This window comes from Vombatus ursinus, unplaced genomic scaffold (genome assembly GCF_900497805.2).
Source record: "Vombatus ursinus unplaced genomic scaffold, bare-nosed wombat genome assembly UNPS02014821.1, whole genome shotgun sequence".
Classification (NCBI taxonomy): Eukaryota; Metazoa; Chordata; class Mammalia; order Diprotodontia; family Vombatidae; genus Vombatus; species Vombatus ursinus.
This window is the reverse complement of record NW_020954599.1, coordinates 7,248,238-7,274,030: the sequence shown is the minus strand read 5'-3', so window position 1 is coordinate 7,274,030 and position 25,793 is coordinate 7,248,238. Positions and strand designations below refer to the sequence as shown.

Here is a 25,793-nt window from a genome sequence, read left to right as displayed (position 1 = left end):
CAAAGATCATACTTCTTTATCATAGCCTTTAAGGACACTAGGCCTTACATAGTCTATAAAATATATAGCAGTGCGTTTAGAGGGTAGGAGGGAATTCAGTCTCATAGAAAATTAAATCAAGTGAATGAGTGCTAACCTTGTGATATATATTAAGGCCACAAACAAAGGCAAAAAACAATCCCTTTCTCTTAAAGAGCTGACAGTTTAATATGGAAAGCAGCATGCAAATATCGATGTAAAATATGATTTTTGGAAATAATCTTAAAGGGAAAACATTAGCATTAAGATGGATTGGAAAAGGTTTCTTGTAGAAGGTGAGATTTTAGCAATACCTGAAAGAAGTCAGTAGTAACTAATTAAAAATGTGCTTTTTTCTGAACCAAAGAATAAAAGGAGGAAATATAATATTTCAGAAAGGCTTATATCTTATTCTTCAAGAGATTGTATTTTTGTATTATTGCTTAGCTTTAAGTAGAGTGCCTGGGTATCTGTCTCTGGAAACAAGCCTGGGGCAGTAAGGAGCACAGTAAACTTGGATACCCTGAAACCAGAATTCAAATCCCCTCCATGCCATTTATTGATTAGCTCTGTGATCTTGGACATGCTGTTGAAACTCTCTGGGTCTTATTTTTATCATCTGTAAATGAAGATGTTCTATTAGATAAGCTGGCAATTTCCTTCAGACTATAAATATAGGTCTACTACATTTTGTCCAATGTTATAGAAGAAGGCAAAGATGACATACCTATCAAATTTCCAGATGGTATATAAAACTGGGCATCCTAGGTAAAAGATGAGGAAAAAAACCAAGATCCAAAAAGTTCTAGATAGGGGAGGATGTTAGGCTGAATCTCATAATATTAAATGCAATGAGGGTAAATAAAAAGTTTTATACATACACATACATATACGTGTGTGTGTGTGTGTTTCTTTTCTTTTTAGAAATCAACTACCTAAAAACAGGCTGAGGTTAGCCAATAGCTTAAAAAAGTCTGAAATTTGTAGTTGACTACTAGCTCGATTGTTACTGATGCTTTCATTAAAGCAAGCATAGTGTTAATAATGAGGGAGGTGTACTCTGCTTAACATAGGGCAGCTAGGTTACATAGCATATAGGGTGCTGGGCCTAGAGTCAGGTACCCTCATATATCTGAGTTTAAATTTGGCCTCATATACTTATTAGCTGTGTGACCCTGGGCAAGTCACTTAACCCTTTTTGCCTCAATTTCTTCATCTGTAAAATGAACTGGAGAAGGAAATGGTAAACCACTCTAGTATCTTTGTCAAGAAAATCCCAAATGGGGTCGAGAAGAATTGGACATGACTAAAACAACTGCTTAATATGGTTAGATTTGAAGTTTAGGCTTAGCTCCTGATGCCACATTTTAGGAAGGACATAATGAAAGTAGAATACATACAAAAAGGAGAAAACAGGATTATAAAATAATTGGACTCCTTACCATATAAGGATCTGTTGGAATAGCTATAGGTGTTTAGCTGAAACCAAAAAAGGCTAGAGGTTGGTAGGGACACGATGACTGTCTTGGAAGCATTTGAAGAGGTATGTGTTATTTACCATCAGCTCCTCCATGAACATAATGTTTTCCCCAAAATAAATTTGTTGCCTAAAATCTCATCATCTTGGATACTTGATTCAGCTTTGACATTCAACACTTCCTCAGCACCCTCAATGGCCTCTCCTCTCTCATTGGAAAACTGAAGGGCAGAGTAATGAATTCCTCCCAAGGCCTCCATTTATACAGAACTCAGGCTTTTCCAGCTAACTTCATTTACCATCAGGTTTTTTTTGGTATCCACTCCAGCACAAACATTATGCCCCTATACAAGATATGCTTTGCCTCCCTTCACTTCTTATTATGTATTGTTGTCCCCATTAACTTATAAGCACCTTTAGAGTGGCCACAATCTTTCTTTTTCTATTTGTATCTTCAGAGCTTAGTGTTATTGAGTATTATAAAACTTATTCTTCCTGGTCTGAGAGGGAAGAACTGGGAGCTATGAATGGAGTTTCAGAGTAACAGGTTTAGGTGCCAGATAATGAAAACTTTCAAAAATTGGATGAAGGTAGTAGGTTTTCTTGTCCCTATAACTTTACAATGAGACGCTATATGAACACTTGTTAGGACTATTTTAGAGTGGATTACTGTTCAGATTTGGATTGGACTATTTGAACTCTGAGAGTCTTTTCCAATTAAAGATTCTATAATGCTGAAGTGATAATACTTGAAATCTAATTCAAAAAACAATATTAAGTGACACTGTATGACCAGAATTTGGGTTGGCAATGTGACGAAATATTTTTAAAAGAGAAGTAATACTCTCTGGCCTATTTGGTGAAGTGACACAAATACATAACTTGAGACTTGTCTGAGCTCATGAGGTAATGAGTGATGAATGAGAGTGAATGGGGTTCTGATTAATTTACAATGATAAAAAACATAAAACAATCAAAGAACCATTCCAAGGTATATACAAATAGCTACATGATATGTAGCAATATTTTTTTAATGTAGAAGTATTGAGTCCATTTCAGGATCTGTCTTTATGTACAAAGGTGTTTGATTTAACTTTTATTAAAGGAAAGACTAGTATAGAAAGATACATTAGTAAAAACTTCATAAATAAGTTGAATTTTATCTGAGCTTTTAAAGAAGAATAGGATTTGCATTATAAGAGATAAAGGATAGCACTCTAGGAAATCATTACAAGTTGAGGTGCTATTTATTTAAATGTTCATTTATGATGTATCCAAATCAGTCAAATGTAGCAGTTGGGGATGAAAACTGATCCTTACTCTTACTATAACATTTCTCTGCATTAAGTTTTATTGTCATGTAATATGAAATTGTTACTGACATGTTTATGTTATTTTTGCAAATAATTTCAGCATCTAGAGAAAAATCACTCTGTTTTTCTATACATGGCTCTAGGAAAGAAAGGAAGAAAGCTGTATCACTCATAGACTATGCAAATCAAATGGCCTGAAGGATTTTACTTTGAGCATGACTGCTCTACTGGAGATATGAAAAAAAAAAAGTTCTCCTTGCCAAGAAATAGCTTTGTCTCTTCCCTTTAGTGAAAAAATGAAACAAATTCCTTTTCATTTTCTTTGCAAAATGAACACTCTGGGAAACAATATTTTGCAAAATTATAAGGCGGCATAATATAATAACAAGAGCCCTCTCTAGGGATTCAGTGTTAGGTGATATGCCCCATGGTTATGATATATGAAATGGAGCTTGTGAATAAGAATGAGCCCAAGGTCAGGATAGAATGGTGTTACCGAGCAGTTGTAAATGTTGCATGGTGGGAGGTTTTATTCAAAAGCAATTTAAAGGCTTTATTTAATGCATTGTGCTGTATTCCAATTAACATGTAAGATTTTTTCCTAAACGTTATTTTATTTTTTTTCTTTTTTGATTTAAAACTTAAATACAAAATGAGAAAAGAAAAAAAATTACCAGGTACACAGCAGACATAAGACAGGATCCAATATAAAACAATAAATTTACATCTCAAGAAAACCTATATAATAACAACTACACATTGTTTTCAAAGCTGCCCAGCTTTTCTTTGCTTCCTTATAGGTTTTCTTCTGTTCTCTGCTGCGTACTTTTTACTTTATTTTTCCCTTTCCTCTCATTTCCCTCTTCCCCTAAAGAAGGCTGAAATTAAAGCCCAGATATCTAGATCTATATTCATCTGCACACATATATACATATATCACATACATATACATAGATATCTATAAACATATATGCTTATACACTTATACATGCTAGGCCATAGTATGGTCATTTCCAGTTGTCTTATGTTTCTCTGAAAGTGGATAGCATCTGGGCAGCATCTATGCATTTGGTGAAGTGCATAGAGCTCTAGCCTTGTTGTCAGGAGGATCTGAGTTCAAATCTGGCCTCAGACACTTGACACTTAACCAGCTGTGTGACCCTGGGCGAGTCACTTAACCCTGATTGCCTCACCAAAAAAAGCAACAACAACAACAAAAGAAAGTGGATAGCATCTCTCTTCATGAGTCCAAGTCTTTCCATGCTTTTCTAAATCAATCAGCTGGTCATTTCCTGCATCACAGTAATATCATTTTGCCCAAACACATTCTGTCTGAGGGATTGTCTGTGAAAGTTATTTCCCCCAATTTTCTGCATTCTTTCTATTTTTGGTTGTATAGGCCTTATTTATACAAGAAAATTTTAATTTAAAATAATAAAAGTTATCCATTTTACACTCCAACCATGCTCTCAAAGGTCTAATATTATCTAAAAAAGTTCCTTTACATCTTTTCTCCCTGGTTTCTTTGAAGTTCCTGACCTTTTGCTTTTCCAAATAAATTTTGTTATTGTTTTTTCTAACTCAGTAACAGATTTTTTTAGTAATTTAATCTGAATGGCATTACATAAATAGATTGATTGGATAAAATTGCTATTTTTATTATATGGATTTTACCTTCCCATGAATAATAAATATTACTTCAATTATTTAGTTCTGACTTTATTTGCAAAAAAGTGTTTTATGTTTATATTCATATAGTTCTGGTGTCTGTTTTGGCAGGTACACTCTCAAGTATTTTATACTGTCTAGTTATTTTAAATGGTCTAAAACAATAGTGGATAATATGGCTAACACATAGTATAGTTTCTATATTTTTATCTTTTGATTAAATCTATTTTAGCTTTAACATTGTCTGAGATCTTGATTATTACCCCTGATTTTAATGTAATAAATACTACTCCTGACCTTTATTTTAGGTTTATGTGTATCTCTCATTTTTATAACATTTCCTGAAAGCAACATATTGTCGAATTCAAATTTTTAATCTGCTATCAGTTTCCATTTTATGGGTAAATTCATCCCATTCACATTCTAAGCTATAATTACTTTGTATATTTTTCACCTTTCTATTTTTCCTCACTATCCTTCTCGTTCTATTCCTTTCTCTCCTCACTCCTCTGCTTTATTTCTATCTAATACCTTGCCCTTCTAACTCTTAACCTAGCCACCACTTTGAAAGATCCTCCCTTATCCTATCCCCGACCCTATCCGCTTGCCCTTTTATTTCTTTCTGAATTTAGATTTTTACACACACACACACACACAGTCACACAGTTCTCTCTTTAACTCATTCCCAATAAGAATAAGGTTACAACACTACCAACCAAACCCCCAAAACACTTAAGATTTTGAATTTTTTTCCAGTTGAGATTTTAAATTGTTTCATATTCCCCATACAGATGGAAAGTTCTAGTTTTGACAGATTGAAAAATATTTATAATTGTTGTGTACTGAAGCAATGATAAACATTTGCCTAAAGCACATTACTCTAATTTATAAGCCCACTTCCTTTGAGGCTTCTGCCCAAGGCTTTTAAAACCCAAAACAAACAGATTTTTTAGTTCCCTCTGGAAAGGTCAATAAATAGCAATATACAATTACAACTGACAACACTCACACTGCTAAAGTAGAAGTATACTTGTAGCTAATGTCAAACAAAGCAATTGCCCATCTGTCACAGTCTGGCATGAGAGTGAGCTTAACCTTTAATAAATGACAGGCTCATTCATGATGGCTTGACCATCCTGCTATTTGAGATAAATTCAACTTGCTGATCCATAGTTGCCATTCTTCTAGATAGGCAAAATTAAGGCTGTTTATTTTAACGACCTATTAAAAATAAAACACAACCATGTTTTTCTTTGAGTTGTTGGCAGTTATTGCAATTTTTAATTTACACTGATAGTCTTGAATACATTTTTGAAGCTTAATTGAATTTTGACAACCCAAGGGATACAGTTGGCTAAAAGCAGGGAACAATTTAGCTGTTGTGTACAGGTGAGGTAAGTAGTCACTTATATCATGTAACTGGATAGTAACAATTGGCCTTTTCTGTTTGGTTTCATCCCCTTTTGACTATATAACTTTCACCATTAGAATCACTCCTTTGAGATAGGGTATTATGTCTTCATATGTTTCTTGTTAAAGTCCAAACATATTATCTGAAAGAGATAATACATTTCACAGCTAGAACCTATTAATATAGAATAATTTTTTTTAAATCAAATAAATTTCTAAAGGGATGGTCAGAACAGTTAACTCATAATTGTCACAAATGAAATTCTGAGATACACAGTTTCCAGGTATTAAAAATCAATTTATTAATGACTCTACCCATTAATAAACTGATGATCAGTGGTTCCTCTCAGGTAACCAAAGACAAAAAGGGAACCTTTGAAACACCTTAAATCAAGTGTTTCACTTCTGACCAGGGACTCCCTTGACAAGCAAAAGGAACCCTCTATGGTGGACACTGAATGAGGAGGTGGGCTAAGAGTCCTCAGAGGCCTCTCCTCATCACTTCATCATCAAAGGGATTCAGGAGGACAGCTAAAGAATGAGGCTTGGTCATAAATTTTAAGCCCACTTTAGCAATTTGGGCATCCTGATCAGGTTCTCTCTGGTTTTATTTTTTTTTTCATGAGCCAAGCCTCCCAAAAATCTAATGAAAGGTCCAAGAACACATAAATCTCTTGGTGGCTCTTGATCAACTTAGTTTGGCTTTTGAAGCCAGAGTCCCATTTAGGTAGGGCCCAGTCCAAACTAGTTAATGAGCAGGTGCCTTGGGGGCTAGGAGGGATTACATTATTTGGTCAGGTCCTTCAGAGACTGACTGACCTTTTTAGTAGTGGTAGTAGTAGTAGATAATAGGAGGAAAAAAAGATGGATCATAAATTAATAACTATGGAAAGGACTATAATTTCAGGTTGGATAGCTAAGATATTATATATTTGCATCTTTTTGTACTAACTTGGATATATTCCAGTATTAGACTATTAAAGATTCAATATTGTTTTCATATCTTCTACTGATCCTCTGCCATGATAATAGTTGTTTTCCATAAAAGAAGAAATAAGGAGATAACTATAGTAATGAAAAAAATGCTCCCCTAGCTTGATGTCGATTCCAGGTAAGAGTCATATATGTATTGAGAGAATATCATAGCCAGGCTTAGTGTCAGCCAAGTGGGAAAACTTTCTATTCAAAAGGGAATGTCATACTGGGAAATTAAATCAGGAAAGTCCTACCTCAACCCATACCAAAAGTCAGTTTTGAACTTTCCCATGAGACAGAACTCCACTTGTAGTTTACAGATGTCACCCCCGTGGGGATAATGGCATTATGGATCATTGGCTTAATAGCATTTCTTGAAAATCATGCCTGGGATTCGACTCAGAATGATACAGTCCCATAAGATCCAACCTTACACAGAAAGCCTCATTAATCATGCTTAGGGATGGACATAAATTACTCTTACGTGGTTATAATAAATTAGCTTACAGGTAAAAAGTGCCTAGTCTTTCAAAAGTCACAGACTATCTTTTTCTATAACTTATTCTACTTCTCTAGCCTAAGCTAAGTGGTATAAAAGCAATCAATAAAACAATTATAATCTCATATAATGAAACATGAAACAAAACTCATTACCAGTCATGTGAACTCAATTTAGTTGCAAGTATCTTCAAATTACTTTGCACAGAAAATCATTCTGAATAAATTTAAGTAGAACTTACTTACTAAACATAATTGTGTGTTTAATTTTGCATTAACAATACTAGCAAATACATATATGGCTTTACTTGTTTGAATTCACACCTGTTATTTTTAGGTTAGCTTAAAGTATGCTAAGCTACTTTTTGTGGTGGCAAAGAATTGGAAATTGAGGGGCTACCCATCAATTAGGCAATAGTTGAACAAGTTGTGGTATATGAATGTAATGGAATACTATTGTGCTATAAGAAATGATGGGAGGGGCAGCTAGGTGGTGCAGTGGATAGAGCACCAGCCCTGAAGTTAGGAGGACCTGAGTTCAAATCCGGCCTCAGACCAAACACTTGACACGTACTAGCTGTGTGACCTTGGGGAAGACACAACCCCAATTGCCTCACTTAAAAAAAAAAAAAGAAATGATGGGCAGGTGGAAAACCTTCAGAAAAACCTGGAAAGACTTGTATGGACTGATGTGGAGTAAAGTGAGCAGAACCAGGAGAACTTTGTACAGACTAACAGCCACATTGCATGATGACTAACTTTGATAGACTTAGCCCTTCTCAGCAATGCAAGGATCTAAGACATCTCCAACAGTCTCATGATGGAAAATGCTATCCAAATTCAAAGAAACAACTATGGAATATGAATGTAGATGGAAGCATACCATTTGCTCTTGTTTTTCTTCTGTTTTGTTTTGTTTCCTCTTACTTGTGGTTCCTTCTATTGGTTCTAATTCTTCCTTACAACATGGCTAATATGAAAATATGAAAAAAAAAGAAAGTATGCTGAGCTAAATATAAAAAGTCATTACTTTTTAAAACTTCTCACTGTAAAGTATCTAGATGACTGATTTTTGGTCCAGGAAGAAAGCTTTAAGGACATAGATCAGATACTGGTAAAGTGTTGCTCCTTTTCCTCAAGCAGAAAGCTTTCACAGAACACAAAGATAGTTGATGCAATGGTTTTAAGTTGCAAAATATAAATAAACACCCAAAGTATAATCTGTCATAACTAAAATAGAATTGTAGAAGATTGGGCAAATCGGATGCTAAGTACTCTATTGACAAGAGCTTCTTATAACTCATCCTGAAAAGGGTGGGTGAGCACAGTTACCAGATGCTTGTCTCACTTTACTTGTAGCTTACTAAGAAGTCAAAGCTTTAGAAAATTCAATCTGCTGCCAGAGTTCAGGTCTCAGCACTATTTCTCAAACCTAATTACTTTAAACAGTTAGCAAGGTTGTTGAGATCTTAATATTCCACTTTCCACAGAAGGGGAAATTTTAAGAGTCTTTACCATACCAACTTCACAAAAAACTATTTCTCTATATTTTTAAAGTTTTTAAAAAATATTTTAAACTTAAGTACAAATAATAAGAGAAAAAAATCACCATGTACACCACAGAACATTCAGTATAAAGCAATATATTTCCATTTCAAGAAGACATATATAGTAAATACAACTCATTGTTTTCAAAGCTGTCCAGCTTTTGTTTTTTGTAGGTTTTCTTTTGTTCTCTGCTGTGCATTTTACTTTGTTTTTTCTTCCCCCTTTCTACCCATAGAAGGTTATAATTAAGTGTGGATACACACACACACACATATTTATAAACACATACATAAAATATACATATATGTAGATATCTATAAACATACACATATATACAAATATACACTCACACATATATATAATACTGTACTATGCTTATTTCTACTTGTATCTACTTTTCTGAAGGTGGATAGCATCTTCTTTCATAAGTCCAGGTCTTTCCATGTTTTTCTAAATCAATCAGCTCACTGTGTCCTATACCACAGCAATATTCCAACCCAATCCAATTCTATCTGAGAGATTGTCTATGAAGGTTTCCCCCCCAATTTTCTGCATTCCTTCTATTCTTGGCTGCATAGGCTTTATTTATTCAAGAAAATTTCAATTTAAAATAATCAAAATTATCCATTTTACACTTCAACAATGCTCTCACTTCATGATATGGTTTAAGGTCTGATATTACTGGATCTGCTTCATTTACTCCTTTTTCTCCTTGGTTCCTTTGAAGTTCCTGACCTTTGGATCTTCTAAATGAACTTTTTTGTTACTTTTTTCTAACTCAGTAAGAGGGATGGCATACTTCAGTTATTTAGATCTAACTTTATTTGTATAAAAAGTGTTTGTTTATGTTTGTATAGTTCCTGTGTCTGTTTTGGCAGGTTTATTCTCAGATATTTTATACTGTCTAGTTATTTTAAATGGTCCAAAACAATATTGAATAATATGACTGACACAGTCTATTTTTCTTTTTGATTAAATCTATTTTAGCTTTAACTTTGTCTGAAACCATGATTTCTACCCTCACTTTTTATGTAACAAATTCTACTCCTGACTTTCATTATCTATCTATGTGTCTATCCCTCATTTTTGTAGCAATTCCTGAAAGCTATATATTGTTGAATTCAAAATTTTAAAATGCTATCAGTTTCCATTTTATGGGCAAATTCATCCCATTTACATTCTAAGCTATAATTACTTGTATATTTTCCTCCTTCCTATTTTTCCTCACTATCCTCCTCACTCTATTACTTTCCTTCCTCATTCCTCTGCTTTACTTCTACCCAATACTTTGCCCTCCCATTCCTTAAGCCACCAACCCCTCTAAAAATCCTTCCCTTATCCTCTCCTACTATCCTATCCCCTTGCCCTCTTATTTCTTTCTGAATTTAGAAGAATTTTATACTCTTCTAGATATGTTGTTCCCTCTTTTACCCATTTCTGATGAGAGTAAGGTTCTAGCCCTACCCGTCCTTCCCTCATTAACTTCTTATCTATCAATTTTACCTTTTTGCCCCATTTGTATGAGATGATTGCTCCTTTTTATTTCTCCCTACAGTTTTATTATTTTTAGAATCACCCCATCATACTCAACTCAGCCCAAGTCTTTCTTTCAAACTACCCAAATAAAAATGAAAGTGATAATATAACTGATAGTATTTTCATATAAAAGAAGTAAATGATTTGACCTTATTGAATCCCTTATAATTGGTCCTTAATGTTTATTTCTGCTGAAAATTGTATCTTGAATTTTCCCTTAAGTTCTGCTGTTTTTGTCACAAATACCTGAAAGTTGTTCAGTGATTAAATATTCATTTTTTTTTCATTCAGGATTATATTCAACTTTGCTGGGTAAGTTACCCTTGGTCATAACCCCAGCTCTTTTGCTCTATGAAATATTGAAGACCTCCAGTCCTTCAACACAGTAGTTGCTAGGTCTTGTGTAATTCTTATTGTAGCTCCACAATATTTAAATTATTTTTTTCTTATTTCTTACAATATTTTCTCCTTAACTTGGGAACTTTGAAACTTGTCTATGATATTCCTGTAAGTTTTCCTCCTAGGATCTCTTTCAGGTGGTGATCATTGGAGTTTTTTTTTCTATTTTTGTTTTCCCTTCTTGTTCTAGAACTTCAGGGCAATTTTCCTTGATAATTTCTTGTAATATCATAAAAAGATACTTTTTTATCATAGTTTTCAGGCAATCTATTATATTATTTCTCCTCGATCTGTTCTTCAGATCAGTTGCTTTTTCTGATGAGATGTTTCATATTCTCTTCCTTTTTTTTCATTATTTAGATTTTGTTTTATTATTTCTTTGTGTCTTAGAATATCATTAGCTTCCCTTTTCCCAATTATAGTTTTCAGGGAATTATTTTCTTAAAATTTTGGTTCTTTATTTCAAGATGGTTGATTTTCTTTTCATAATTTTCTCGGATTGCTTTTATTTTTTTCTAATTTTCCCTCAATCGCTCTAATTTGATTTTTAAAATCCTTTTTAAGTTCTTCTAAGAACTCTTTTTGTGCTTGGGACTATTTGACATTTCTCATTGAAAAAGGATTTTTTTTAGCTCCATTATCCTCCTCTGAATATGAACCTTCTTCATCCCTATAGTAGCTCTGTGGTTGAGTTCTTTCTCCTTTGCTTGCTCATATTTATTTATTTATTTTTGTTTTATTTTTTGCAGCTATTAGTGTGATCAAGTTATAGTCCTGAGGCATGGGGAATAATGCCCCAAGCCTTGGGTCTTTCTTAATGTTATTTTCTGAGGACTGTCCTGGTGCTCAACCTTGAGTTCTCCTCTCTACTCCTAAGCCACAGGTGTAGTCCCTGTTCATGCTGTCTGCCAAATGATCTTACTCTCTGCAGTCTGTTCTATCTTCCCTGAAACTGAAAGCAGAGACTCCACTCTTCTGCAAGTGCCTACAGCAGGGTCCCTGCCCCGCTGCTACTGCACTCAGCAGGTGTATATTAACTTCTCCCTGTGGTGGCAGCCCAGCCTGGGATGCATCTGGTCAGCACAGCTGTGCTTGGCGTCCCTCAACAGTGGAAGGTCGTTCAGTCTTCCCAGCTGTCAGACCCCGACACTGATTTGTTGATTCTGCAGAGTTGACCTGAAGGTGGTTGAGCATCATTCAGGCTGAACCTCTGCCCCTGGAGGTCAGGTCCTTCCTGGGGTCTTCTTAGGTTGTCTTATGAGAACAACTGCTTTGCCCTGACTTTCGTTTATTTCTGCTGTTCTACATTCCCTCTGAGGCAATGGTCTGTATTTTTCTGTAGAGGAAATTTGGAGAGCTGAAAGTTTTCTGACCTACTCTGCCACCTTCCCAAAATCCTCTGTCTTCACTATCTTTTAACAAGGTTTTTAAAAACATATTTACCTCAGTCTTTTAACAATTCATTCTACAACCAAGAGAATCACAGAAGAGGTCACTTTTCTTATCAATATTTCTTATGCAATAAATTATCACATTTGCATTAGGCACTATTTTATACAGCTAACAAATTGTAAACTGAGGTAACTTGTCTTAAGACCACACAGCTAACAAGTTTCTTGATCCATATATTTTCCCAATACTTTGCTTTAATGACAAATGGTAAAATAAAATTATAATTGTCCCATTTAAAATGAAACCAGAATTAGTTCAACCACACCTGGACCTAAATTCCCAAATGGTGTAATCACAGGGGTATTTCCTAACAGGGGAAAGACCACATTGCCAAGACCACATTCTGATTCAGATTTGGGACATATTTTGAACCAATTAATATTGGATTTTATAACTACTTATGGAACCATGTAAAATCTCAAAAATTTCTCTAAGAGCTTCAAGATTGGTAACTCATTGTTATCACTAACTCATTCTAAAAGACTCATGTTGCCACTCCCAGCTCCCTATAATTTTTTTCCCTATTTACCTTTGAACTACTCAAAAGCCCCTTACCAAATTCTTGTCCCTCCCTTCATAGTTGTCAGCCTCATGTTCCCATTCCCTGCTTTGGAGCCTAGAAACCTCCAGCTGAATATCATAAAGAATAAAAAAGTTTTCCATATCCTTTTTTTCTTCCTACAAAATTAGAAAACTTCCTCAAACCTTTCTCAACATGCCTGAACTTTCTTCCTTAATCTCTTCCTTTCCCTCTCCCTCTCTCCATCTCTCTGTCTGTCTCTCTCTCTGTCTTTCTCCCTCCCTCCCTCTCTATGTCCTTCCATGTTCTTGAAAGCCACACCTTCCTAGTTTCTCTCACTCTTTTTCTAAACTTTCCTTCACTTGCTCAAATCCTTGATTCCTCACATTTCAACTGTCCCAGACCACATTTACTCCTTTCTCTTTATAATTTTTGTACATATTGTTGATAAATAAATCTGACATTACTAAAACCTTACTTTCCCTAACTTTGTAGTTAAAATTATACTCTATTGATAGAGTAATTATAATTCAGATGTTCTCTAGGAGATCAAAGAGTGTCATTCCTATTCTTAATATATGAAGAAGTTTGTGGGACAAGCCCCTCAAAATTCCATTAAGATGTTCTTAGTAATTACAAAAACCTTTAGTGCGTGATCTTTCAAGAAAGGAGGCCTGCAATGACTGATACCCTTGTTGAGGTACAGGATAGGGTTTCTGAGTTCTCCCAGCCCCAGTTAACAGCTTACAAAAACCTGCACTGCTCAGTTAACATCTGAGGTCTGTTATATTGTCTACTAAGATCAAGTTAGTGCATTTTCCCAAATTAAATCATATTCTCTTCTCTTTTCTGTTTACTTCCACTTCATTTTTCAGAATCTGGAGAGAGATAATATTCTATTCTAAATCAAGATAATTGTATTTTTCAGTTCTTATCAGAATTTCTTATATAGTTTTACAATGGTACTTAGGTTGGCTGCTACCTTAGTTTTGAAGATGACCTTATTGGTAGCTACCTCTATTAATGTAGTTCCTAAGTACCTAGTGATATGCTTCCCATTAACAATTAGGGTTGTACTTAATTAGCTTCTAACAAAGTCATTTACTAATATAACATAGGAAGAACAGTTGATATAAACATTTCTGCCAAAATCTAAATTCAACAAATCCATACAATTTCCATGGAAAGAGTGGACTGAAATTTAAAGTATATCTGGAGTGAGATAAATGTGTAGTATTCACAATTTCTGGAACTCTAGGGCTTGGAAGTAGGATCATAGATTGAGACCTGGAAAGGATTGTAGAGGGCATTGAGTTCACCTCCCTCACTTTACAGATGTGGAAACTGAAGGGAGGTGGTTTAAATTATTTTCCTTAGGTCACCCAGCTAATTAATATTAGAGAAGGTATTTAAACCCAGGCCTTCCTGACTCCATTGCCTTATCTATTACATCAATGGTGTTAAACTCAAATATAAGAACATTAATCCATACATAAAGACCCCTCCCAACCACATTTGTTTAAAAATGTTGTTATCTATATTTTGATTTATTTTAAAATATATCCTAATTATATCTTATTTCCATAGCACTCCAGAATGTTGTAGCTCACATGGTCCACAGGTTATGTATTTGACACCTATACAGAGCTACTTGTCATTACTCTATTTTAGTATCTCGTGCAGCTAATGTTAGGAGCATCATTTCTCTCAGGCAAGCCTCTACCAGGGTTTACTCTATTCTTGAGCTCATAAATGGGAATCTTCTCTGCTATGAGGCTTTGTGTGTCTTGAACCATGGTGATATCCAATTCTATCATTGGCTGTGCATCTCTACTTATAGTTAGATGCATTGTCTCTTGCTGATTCTGTAGCTCTCTCGATATCATGTTTTATAAAAAGGAATAGGAGAAGATGAAGGATAAAAAGTATGCTTCTTTTCCACCTTGCTTCCCTTTGCTACAGGCAAATGAGTCTGTCTCCACAAAACAAACCCAAACCTGGATCCCTCAGTTAAGAATTGTAAAAATTCATCCAGCTATTTAAAGTCCCCCAGAATCATGATTAGCTTGCTGGCTCAACCAATCACACTGCTCCCTTCTTTAACTAATCTATGAGGTTGCCACCTCATACAGGGATCAAAGAGTACAGATCAAATATTATTTATACATTAGAACTTCATTGTGTGACTATATTGTTAGCTGGTTGAAACCCCACCCCCATAAAATCTAATTTATTCTTTGTGATAATATTATGATCTCTAGGATATATGGAACTTTTGTTTCTGACTTTGGTCTCTTCAGGGTATATGTCCAATGATGGAAGTTCTAGATCAAAGGATATGAACAGCTGAGTCACTTTGCTCAAATAATTCCAAATTACAGCATGATTAGACCAATTCACAGATCCACTGACAGCAACAACTAACAATTTGCAGTATGGCTAGCATCAATAGTGAGTAAACTTTTTTGTAATAGGAAAGAAGGAAACAAGCATTAACTAGTCATCTAATATTTTCAGACATAGTTTTAAACATTTTACAAAGTATTATCTCATTTGATCCTCAAAACAACCCTGAAAGATAGTTGCTATTATTACTTCCATTTTATAGTTGAGGAAACCAACACAGACCGATGCTAAGTACCTTGCCCAAGGGTCAGACAGTTACTAAGTCCCAGAGGACAGATTCAAACTCAGATCTTTCTGAATTCAGGCTTAGCACTCTATCCACAGCACCAATTAACTACTTCTAATAACTAGATGGGAACTGATCAGGAGTCTTCCTTGAGTTAATTACTTTCTTAACTAAATATCTTTGAAAGGAGTTTTTCGTATATTTAACCATTTTAAGTATTGTAAAAGATATCGACTTCTGCATTCAAGTATAATAGAACAGTTCAGATCTTTTTTCAGCCCATAGACATAATATGTTTTTTTTTCTAGCCTTTGTTTCAGATGGAAATGTCACTGAATTTGGAGTCAGAAGACTTGGGTTTGAATCACTACTTTGCATGAAATTTCTCATTTGCAAACCAAGGGTCTTCATTATGTTTGTAACATGTCATAAAGTTATACATGCACATTGTCATGATGTCAGGTTAAAGCATTCTGTCGAGTTAATCAAAGCTATCAGCTCTTTTTTTTTTTAATCATGGTACACCATAGGTGGTATGGTGAAAAAAGGGCTGTTAATGGAATCAGAAAGACTTGTGTTTAAATTAACCCTCAGACACTTACACAATTCACTTAACCTCTGCTCCAAATATAGAAAGTAAAAAAAAAATGAAGGCATCTAAGTGGCTCAGTGGAAAGAGTGCTAGGCCTAGAGTCAGGAAGACCTGAGTTCTTATTAACTGTGAGATCCTGGATAAATCGCTTAATTTCTGTTGGCCTTAATCCTCTGGAGAAGGAAATGGCAAACCTTTCCATTATCATTGCCAAGAAAACCCCACGGACGGTATTGGTGTGCTGTTGTCCATGGGGTCACAAAGAGCGCAACTTAACTGATCTACTAAATAACAACACACCATTTTGAAAGCTACAAAATACTTTGTTTATATTTGATATTTTTATCCCAGTTATCATATTAGACTTGTTGTTTTGAGAGATGTTTACGAAAATAGATGTTTAACAACAAACCATAGTCATTATAGTATGTAAATTTCTCTGACAGAGAAAACAGCTTGAATTGGAGAAGTGAATCTTACAAGAACAGAGGGATCCTATAATAGTATAGTGATTCAGTTATGCAGAGATCCAAATCATATCCCTGAAATGTAATTTCTTAATATGAAAACCTGATGTGATAGTTTGTATATCAGGTGTTAATCATGACACTGATTACCTGTGTTATAAAGGGATTTCACTTAATTAAAATTTCCAAAATAGTTTTAAAACACCTCTAATTAGGGACTGGTGGCATTCAGTTGTTGATTTTAGGTCTCCACAAAGAAAACATATATCGATTTGGCACATAAATAACTGTGTAATAACAAGATTATCCTTAAGTTATTTAGAGTCATGTGACTGATAATTAAGAACTTCAAAATGTAATATTACCAAATGATTTAGTCATTAGTTGAAGCCAGTCCACAAAAAAAAGCAGGTAAAATCTGTGTATATGGCCATGTACACAAATATATACATCCTCTCTCCTAGGATAGCAATAGCATTTAATCTTTGTTTTCCGTCAAAATCTAAGAAGTAATAGTGTAAGAATAGCCTTTTCCAAACACACATTTTGGAAGGAGATATGTCTATATCAATAATGGATGTGCCCATTTCAAGAAACCTGTGAATGTGGATCACATTTTTTCCTGCCTTAATAGACATTTTTTCATGAGCAGATGTGGCTAAAATAAATAAATGCTTCTTAGTCATTGATGTTTTGGCAGCAAGACTTACCAAAGTTAGCTAGGCTGATTCTTAAAAACAAAGAACCAAACAAAAAACAAATAGATACACAGTCCACCATTTAGTCACAGTATGTCCTATCAAGACCACTGAAAAGGGTAGAGAAATATCCCAGAATAGACATAGAAAAAATGTTGACAATTAGAAAAGAAAAAAAAGGAAAGAAATACAATGGCTGTTTTAAAAAAAAACTCACAAAACTGATAATGAACTTGATTTAAAAAGAGGAGAGGTAAGTTACTGAAATTAAAAAAATGAATAGGAATGTATAAGGAATGGAGGAAATAAAAAGAAATCAGAAATACCATTATGCAAATTTCATGCCAACAAAACTGAGATTAAAATAAACTAGATATTATCTACATTTATTAACAAATTACCAAAACAAAGGTAATATAATCTTAAAAGTACAATAAATCACTCCAGTCTCAGAAAAAGAAATCAAGCATGTTCCAAATTAACCAGCAAAGAAGATCAGCATGGATAATAATAGAGTTTTACTGTAGTGACATCTGAACTCTTCATTGAGACCAGTTTGCATTCAACTAATTGCATGTTTAAAAAAGAAACTGCTTGGTTAATTAAATGTTTGTAAGTAGTTTAGGAAGCATTGTATTACTGTTTGACATCCCTCTAGTTTATGGTGGAATGAAATCATTTGCCAATAGAATAAATAATGGATACTGTAGAGGTTAATTCAATTCCCTACTAATTTCTGCTCATTTAAGGAGAACTGACACATTTGAAAAAAAATTCTGTTTTAACACTGTGCTGTTGAAGGGACACAATTGAATATTTGATTCCTTGATATCCATTGAGTATTAAAAAAAATCTACAAAGGAGAATTCTTGTGTGAAAACAGGTTGAGGGGTTCACAGAGACTTTTTGTATTATAATTTTTTTATTCAGTTTATTTGGTTGAGGCATTTTAGCAAGATGATTGAACATAAAGTTGCATGTAAATCTGACTTATTTCATTATCTCACAATAGCAAGGAAACACCAAAATCAAAACAAAACAAAAAACTCATAAAAAAACAGAAGGGAGCTGGAAAAAGAAAACTCATCAGAAGAAATTTCACTGAAAAAGTAAACAACCAAAATGAGATTTTAATATAATGTTTAAAGCTATTGAGCAAAAGAAAATTATCTGAAAACCTCAGATGAGAGAGAAAATCATGCAAATACAATGATATCCCCAAATGACAACTGAATAACTTCAGGAATCTGCAGAATGATTCAGAAATCAACAAAAGAGTTAAAACAAAAAACAAGAATGGAATTAGCACAAAAGGAAAGCTCAAAAATGAGAAATAAAAGGAGAAAATAGATACTTTAAAATAAATGAAGAACACTTACTTGAAGACAACATATTCTCTGGAAAAAAAAAGAAAAACATTTGGAACTTAAAAATGCAGAGATATAAAATAGGCAGATAGAGTTTCTAGTCAGAACATCAGAGGGTAGCAATATCTTATTTCCATGGGTATTTAAGCTGAGATTGTTATTGACAATTTAGGTACAAAGTTTCTGTGATTTCATTTTTCTTGTATGTTCTACATCTAGCATTATATCAGAATGGTAAGTGGTGAGGCAATTGTTAAATGGTAGAAAAAAAAGTAATTTAAATAACTTCTGATATCAGTGCTAAAATTTAAATCTAAATTCCTTTTTTTAAGGCAATCAATTAAGTGACTTGCCCAGGGTCACACAGCTAGGAAGTGTCTGAGGCCATATTTGAACTTAGGTCCTCCTGACTAGAGGGCTGGTTCTCCATCCATTGCATGACCTAGCTGCCCCAAAATCTAAATTCTTGTTACTAAGTTGTTTAACTTATTAAATTATATTATACAGTATTTAATAAAATTAAAAACCTTGAGAGCCTGCTGCAGAACACTTCTGAAATTTACTATTAGAATCATATAATTTTAGAGATTATAGAATGATAATGGATCTTGAAGGAACTATAAAAATCACCTAGTCCACACTTCTCATTTTACAGATAAGGACACTGACTTTGGAAGGGAAAGAAATTTGATGAGGGTAATATAGGAATGTTATAAGTGTCAGAGCAGGGCTTTGAACCTAGGTCCCTGACTCTAAATTCAATACTCTTTCTGTTGTACCATGCTGCAGAACAGAAACCAGATATAATCTTGATTCCTGATGCCCAAATTGTATACTCTTCAGTGCTTCCTCACCACTAACAGAAAATACTTTAAAAATTATGATTCAGAATAAAATGGATAGTATTTTCCCAGTAAGTCAGCATTGGAAGTGATCAAGTGAATCAAGCAAAATCTCATCTATCTTAAAATGTGACTCAGTATCATAATAAAACACTTCTGTTTTAGAACTCTAAGCTTTGAACACTAGAATAAAAAATACAGATTTTGTAACCAGGATATGATGTTTGCCTTTACTAAGGAATGTCTTCAAGAAGAAGCATCTTTAAAAGAATCAAATTTTTTTGTAATATAATTTTTTTGCATTAGATAATTTTGTTTGTTATGTTCCTCTTAGATTAACCACACACTAAAACATACTTATTTATAGTCTGATTTTTAGCAGTTTTGTTGATTTTTAAAGTAATATGGAAGAATATACCATGATTGATTTTCATATTTTGAAATTATTTTTTGATTCATTATCAATTAATTTACTTTTCATGCTAGATCATTGCTAGACATGGTGAGATGAGGAATTCAAAAGTAATGGAAGAAACTATGGAGTTTGAACACAGATTGAAGCATATTATTTGCTATGTTTTTTCTTCTGTTGTGTTTTGTTTTCTTTTTCTGGTGGTTCCTCCTATTGGTTCTAATTTTTACTTACAACATCACTAATGTGAAAATATGTTTAATAGGAATGTATATGTATAGCCTATATCAGATTGTGTACCTTCTTGGGGATGGGGGTGAAGGGGGGAATTTAAAACTCAAAAGCTCAAAAGTGATTATTGATAAATCAAAATAAATTAATTAAAAATAAAATAAACAAAAAAAGTAATGGAAGACAGAGTTCCTCTCTAGAAGAGCTTACTGCAATCCAGTTGGTTGAGAGAACTATATATAAGAAACAGGGCATAAAGCAATGTCACTCTAAAAAAAAAATTGAATCAGGGCCTAGAAAATTACTGGAAACTTGAACACTGAAAACTGTAGATATTGAATCAAATTGCTTTAAAAACTGTGATTATTAAATAGTCTACTTTTTTCAGATTTGAGTTACTCATTTACTGGCTCACTTAATACAACCAGTCTAGTACTAGATCATAGTGTTATTTTTATGAATAAAAGATGAAAATTTTTCAGAAAAAGAGTAATGCATAAGAATCATTCAATAAAAAAAAAATAAGCACCTACTATATGCTAGGCACATGCTAGTTGTTTGAACAAGCCCAAGCAATGAAACAATCTCTAACCTTGAACAATTTACATTTTATCAAGGGAAAGTATGTACATACATAAGTATATACAGAATAAATACATAAAATAAAGACAGGATAGTTAGGGAGGTAGGACTCTGGTATTGGCTGGGATCAGAAAAAGCTCTCTGTAGAAGAGGGTGCTTGAGTTGTATCTTGAAAAGAAGGATTTTAAAAGGCAGAGATGAAAGGGGAGTGAATTTCAGGAATGGGGATGTTCAAAGGCATAGAAATAGGAGATGGTGGGCATGGGGGATGGGCAAAAACACTATTCTAATGCAAAAATATAGAGATTGGAGTTGGGATGCTATGTGTCAGAAAATAAAAAGATTAATTGGACCATAGATTGTGAGAAGGGGAATAATATATAAGGAAGCTGGCAAGATAAGTTGGGGGCAGGTTGTAAAAGACTTTTTAGGTGAGAGACATTTATATTTTATCCTAGAGACAATGGAGGGCTATTGAAGTTTATTCAGTAACATGGTAAAAAATGTGTTGTTGAGTCATTTCAGTTGTGTTCAAGTCTGTGATCCCATTTGGAGTTTTCTTGGCAAAGATACTGGAATAGTTTGTCATTTCCTTCTCCAGTTCATTTTACAGATGAGGAAACTGGGGCAAACAGGGTTAGGTGACTTGCCCAGGGTTACACCGCTAAGAAGTGTCTGAGGCTGGATTTTAACTCAGGTCTTCCTGACTCCAGACCTGACACTCTATCCATTACACCACTTGTCAAAAATGTACTTAAGGAAAAACACTTTTGTCTGCTGTGCAGTGAATGAAATGGAGTAGGAAGAAACCTGGAGAGACGAATTAGTAGACTACGGCAAAAGTCCAAGAGAGAGGGAATGGAGGCTTTGGCTCAGCTCATATCTTTATGAGTAGGGAAAGGGAGTAAAACATGAGGGATGTTGTAGAGGTAGAAATAGAAAGATTTGGCAACTGATTGTCTATATGGGGTGAGGGGAGAAGAGAAAGGAAGGAAAAAGGAAAGGAAAGAAAAATGAAACATAGGAAGGAAGGGTTGAAGGAAGGAAGATACATATATCATTAGCCTTCTACAGTAGAAGAGTGGAAGACAAGTAGGGAGAGGGCACTAAGAATAACAGTCTTTAGATGATATATAAATATAAACTCAGCTACTGCTGTTCCAATTGTGTGTGAAATCTTTGTCCAGGGACAAATAAGTGGACATACTACCAGAAGAAAGACCTGAATCTTAATATTCTCACTGTAACTAAGACCAGTGGACGGCTTTTCTTGATTACTGGAAAAAGGAGATAACTTCATCTTTATGTCATGTGAAAAGAGTAAGAGATAAATGACAGCTACCCCATGTTCTCTATAGGAATCCTCAGGATGTCAAGAAAGATCAAGAAAGGCAGTCAAGTAGTTGGTTGGCCACCTGTACTGAACTAATGAGAGTAAATGGACAAGAGTAACCCAGGAGAGGCAAGCCCAGATGTATTATGATTTATATCATTGGAGGAATTATCTATACTAACTAGATTTTGTTTTTGTTGTTGTTAATTATGCACATGGGGCAGCTAGGGGATATAATGGATAAAGGGTCGGGAGTCAGGAAGGCTCATCTTCCAAAGTTCAAATCTGGCCTTGGATACTTACTAGCTGTATGACTCTGAGCAAGTCAGTTAATCATATTTGCCTCAGTTTCCTCATTTGTAAAAGAAGCTAGAGAAGGAAATGACAATCGACTCCAGCATCTTTAAAACCCAAAATGAGCTCATGAAGTGTTTGACACGATTTGAAATGACTAAACGACAACACCAAGCACATAGTAAGTACTTAATAAAGATTTATTTAATTGAAATTAAATCGAATTGAAATCACAGGTTCGCTTGAATATATGAGCATTTGATTATTTTGAGTATTGAATGGAAGACATTGGAAAAGGCAGGGGATGGAAACAGGGGGACAGATTAGGAAAGAGGTGATGAAGGAGATCCAGTAGATAAGAAAAAAAAAAGGGAAAGATCAAAAGGGCAGACATCTGGAGGAAATAGAAAGGATAGGATCAAGAATACATGTGGAGAGATTGACTTTGGAAAATAGAAAAGAGTCATAAATTTAGAGGTAAAGGGGTTTCTCATTCTAAAAATGAGAGATTAAGTCACTTGCCCGAAGTCATAATGATAGTAATTGACTAGGTGAGACTTGAACTCAGACCTTCCTTCATATCCTCAGTCTATCCACTACTTGATGTTATCTCAAAATCTTTTTGGTGCATAAGTTAACTTCCCAGAAATTATTCACCAATTTGAAAACATTTTATGAGCTATTTAAATGAAGGGAATTCCCACATAGACCTTTCCCACACTTACAAAATCCCAATTCTTAAGTGTGCTTATATAACATATTATAGCATAACCATTTTGAGATGACAGTTACCAAGCTATGACACAAGAAATGGAAATGTCGTGTTCCATTCTTCTGTATGGTGAAGTAAAATTATTTTTATTCATGTAGTAGAATTACAAACACTATATATTTAATATATTTAAATAGGAAAATAAATTAAAAAAACTTCTGAATTGTATTATCTCAAATATGTGGCTTATTTTTTTAAAGCAGACTGTAATTTCCAATCAACAAATAATTTTGAATAACTATTTGATTAAACAATTAAATAATCTGTTCTCCAAACATCTCTTTTATTTGTAAGGTACTTAATAATGTTCTAAATTTAATGCTTTTAGACTAGAGGCTACTTTTCTGTCTCAGAGCTAAAACTTCAGCACTGTGAAAAATATATCCCAGCCAATTTTAGCAAGATTTCTGCCTTATTCATGTCACATCTTCTTAGTGTATGCAAAAAAATTCAAGTCCCTAACTGTTAAATTAGTATCACTTAAAAGATAGCGCTAATTTTAGTTTTAGAACAGATAATCTAGTGTAGAGAAAAATGGGCAAATATATCTTCACATTTGAAAGACTGGATATCCAGTGACCCAGATTTTTGGCTTATCTCACTGTCATGGTTTATGTTTTCTCCAGACACTGTGTCAATGCCGATTGATTCAGAGATAACATGTTCAACTATATCAATTTGCATTTTTCTTATGTGAAGCCACAATTCTATATACCACTTTCTACTCTCTATAGAGAAAATGATAATATATGAAAGCATTAATATTTTAAGGAAATTTTAAGCATATGCATATGTATTTATTTCTATAAAGCGACTTAAAATCTTAGACTGTTTTGAATTTCTTTTATATTTTATTTTTAATATTTTTGCTTTTTAGTGCTTTTATTATTTTGAATTTATTTAGTATTTTATTTTCGCCAGGTACATGTAAAAACAATTCTAACATTATTTTTTAAAACTTTGAGTTCCAAGTTCTCTCCCTTCCTTCCCCCCCCACTGAGAAGGCAAGTAATTCGATATAGGTTATATATGTGTAGTCATACAAAACATTTCTGTATTAGTTATGTTGTGAAAGAAAATATAGACCAAAAAAACCTAAAGAAAAATAAAAAAGTATACTTCAATCTGTATTCAGACATCACTTTTTTCCCTGGAGATGGATAGCATTTTTCATCATAAGTTCTTCAGAGTTGTCTTGTATCATTGTATTGTTGAAAATAGCTAAGTCATTCACAACTGATTATCTTACATTATTGCTGTTACTTTGTACACAATACATTTCACTTTGTATCAGCTCATAAGTCCAGTTTTTTCTAAGAGCATTCTGCTCATCATTTCTTATAGCACAATAGTATTCTATCATAACCACATACCACAATTTATTCAGCCATTCCCTAATTGATGGGAATCTCCTTAATTTCCAATTATTTGCCCCCAGAAAAGAGCTGTTATAAATATTTTTGTACACATAAGTCCTTTTCCTTTTTTTTTATCTCTTTTGGGATATAGACGTAGTAGCGATATTGCTAGGTCAAAGGGTGTGCATGGTTTTATAACCCTTTGGGCATAGTTCCAAACTGCTCTACAGAATGGTTGGATCAGTTCACAACTCCACAAACAGTGCATTAATGAATTTCATATTTTACATCAGGAAAAGTTTTATCTCTAAATTTAAAATGAAACCTATGCATTAATTTTGTAATATGCTTTTATTCACACACACACACACACACACATATATATACATCTCATAAAATTCATTCATAATTCCATTTTTGGTTTGAGAATAAATTCTCCTAATTCTTGCTTTCATGATGTATACACTTATAAAACTTTTGCCTAAGTGATATCATACAATGCACAGCCTGCACATTTCAATTTTGTTCAAATTCTCAGGGATCTTTGTAATTTTAAACCTTATCCCTTCTACCCTACCTCCTGCCACCTTTCATAGATACAGGAATCTCTTCCCTTCCCCCCCATCCTTTTCTTCACCCTAGACTCTGTCTTACTTAGTTTACTGGCCAAGTCTAGTTCTCATTATAAGGCAGTTAGGATACAATCCCTTTGCAAAATTATCATTTATGGTCAATCAGGCAATTAACAATATCTTCCTAGCTATATTTTATATTTTATTTTCTTTCTAGTACCCTAAGGACCTTGCTTATATACATGTAATTTTCTGATAAATAATCTGGCCAATCTATTGTCACTGAAATTTCTGTGTGACACAAGGACCATGTCCCAGCTCTATTCCAACATTATTTGCCATTAAAATGCCCCAACATTACCATGACATTCACGTGATACTTAGTAATTCAATATCACAGGTTTGCATGATTTCATATATATGGGTGATACCTACATGAATTCAGATCACAACTTCTCTATGGCATATTATATTCTGGATTTGCCATGGCCAAGAGTTTCATTAGCCTACAGACAAATTTAGCTAGGCTTGACCTCAAATGTCAAACATTCAATTTAGTGTGGAATCATATTTTTAAAAAATATTATTTAAAAAAGATCACTGTCATTTTCCAGTGACTTTCTCATCCTGATAGAAATCTATGTACAAAGGAAGTACAGTTAAAATAAATCAGCTTATTGGTTATTTCTAACATTGTATGCCTTATTGTGAACCTATCGTCTATTACCTCACTGAAAAAAGTCAAGAGACTTGATTTCCTGTTTGTCCTCTTAAGATATGATTGGTTTACTGAATTAATCTGAGTTCCAAAGTTTTTCAGTGCTGTT

The 25,793-nt window shown here is 33.9% G+C and overlaps 1 protein-coding gene and 1 pseudogene across 1 annotated transcript in view; both read left to right on the top strand.

Annotated features, from left to right (window-relative positions):
* The window catches only part of LOC114024522, a 70,016-nt pseudogene extending 58,013 nt beyond the window's left edge, over positions 1 to 12,003 (top strand).
* Positions 1 to 25,793, top strand: part of GRID2 (glutamate ionotropic receptor delta type subunit 2) — a 1,698,202-nt gene that overhangs the window by 209,742 nt on the left and 1,462,667 nt on the right. The window lies entirely within an intron of this gene.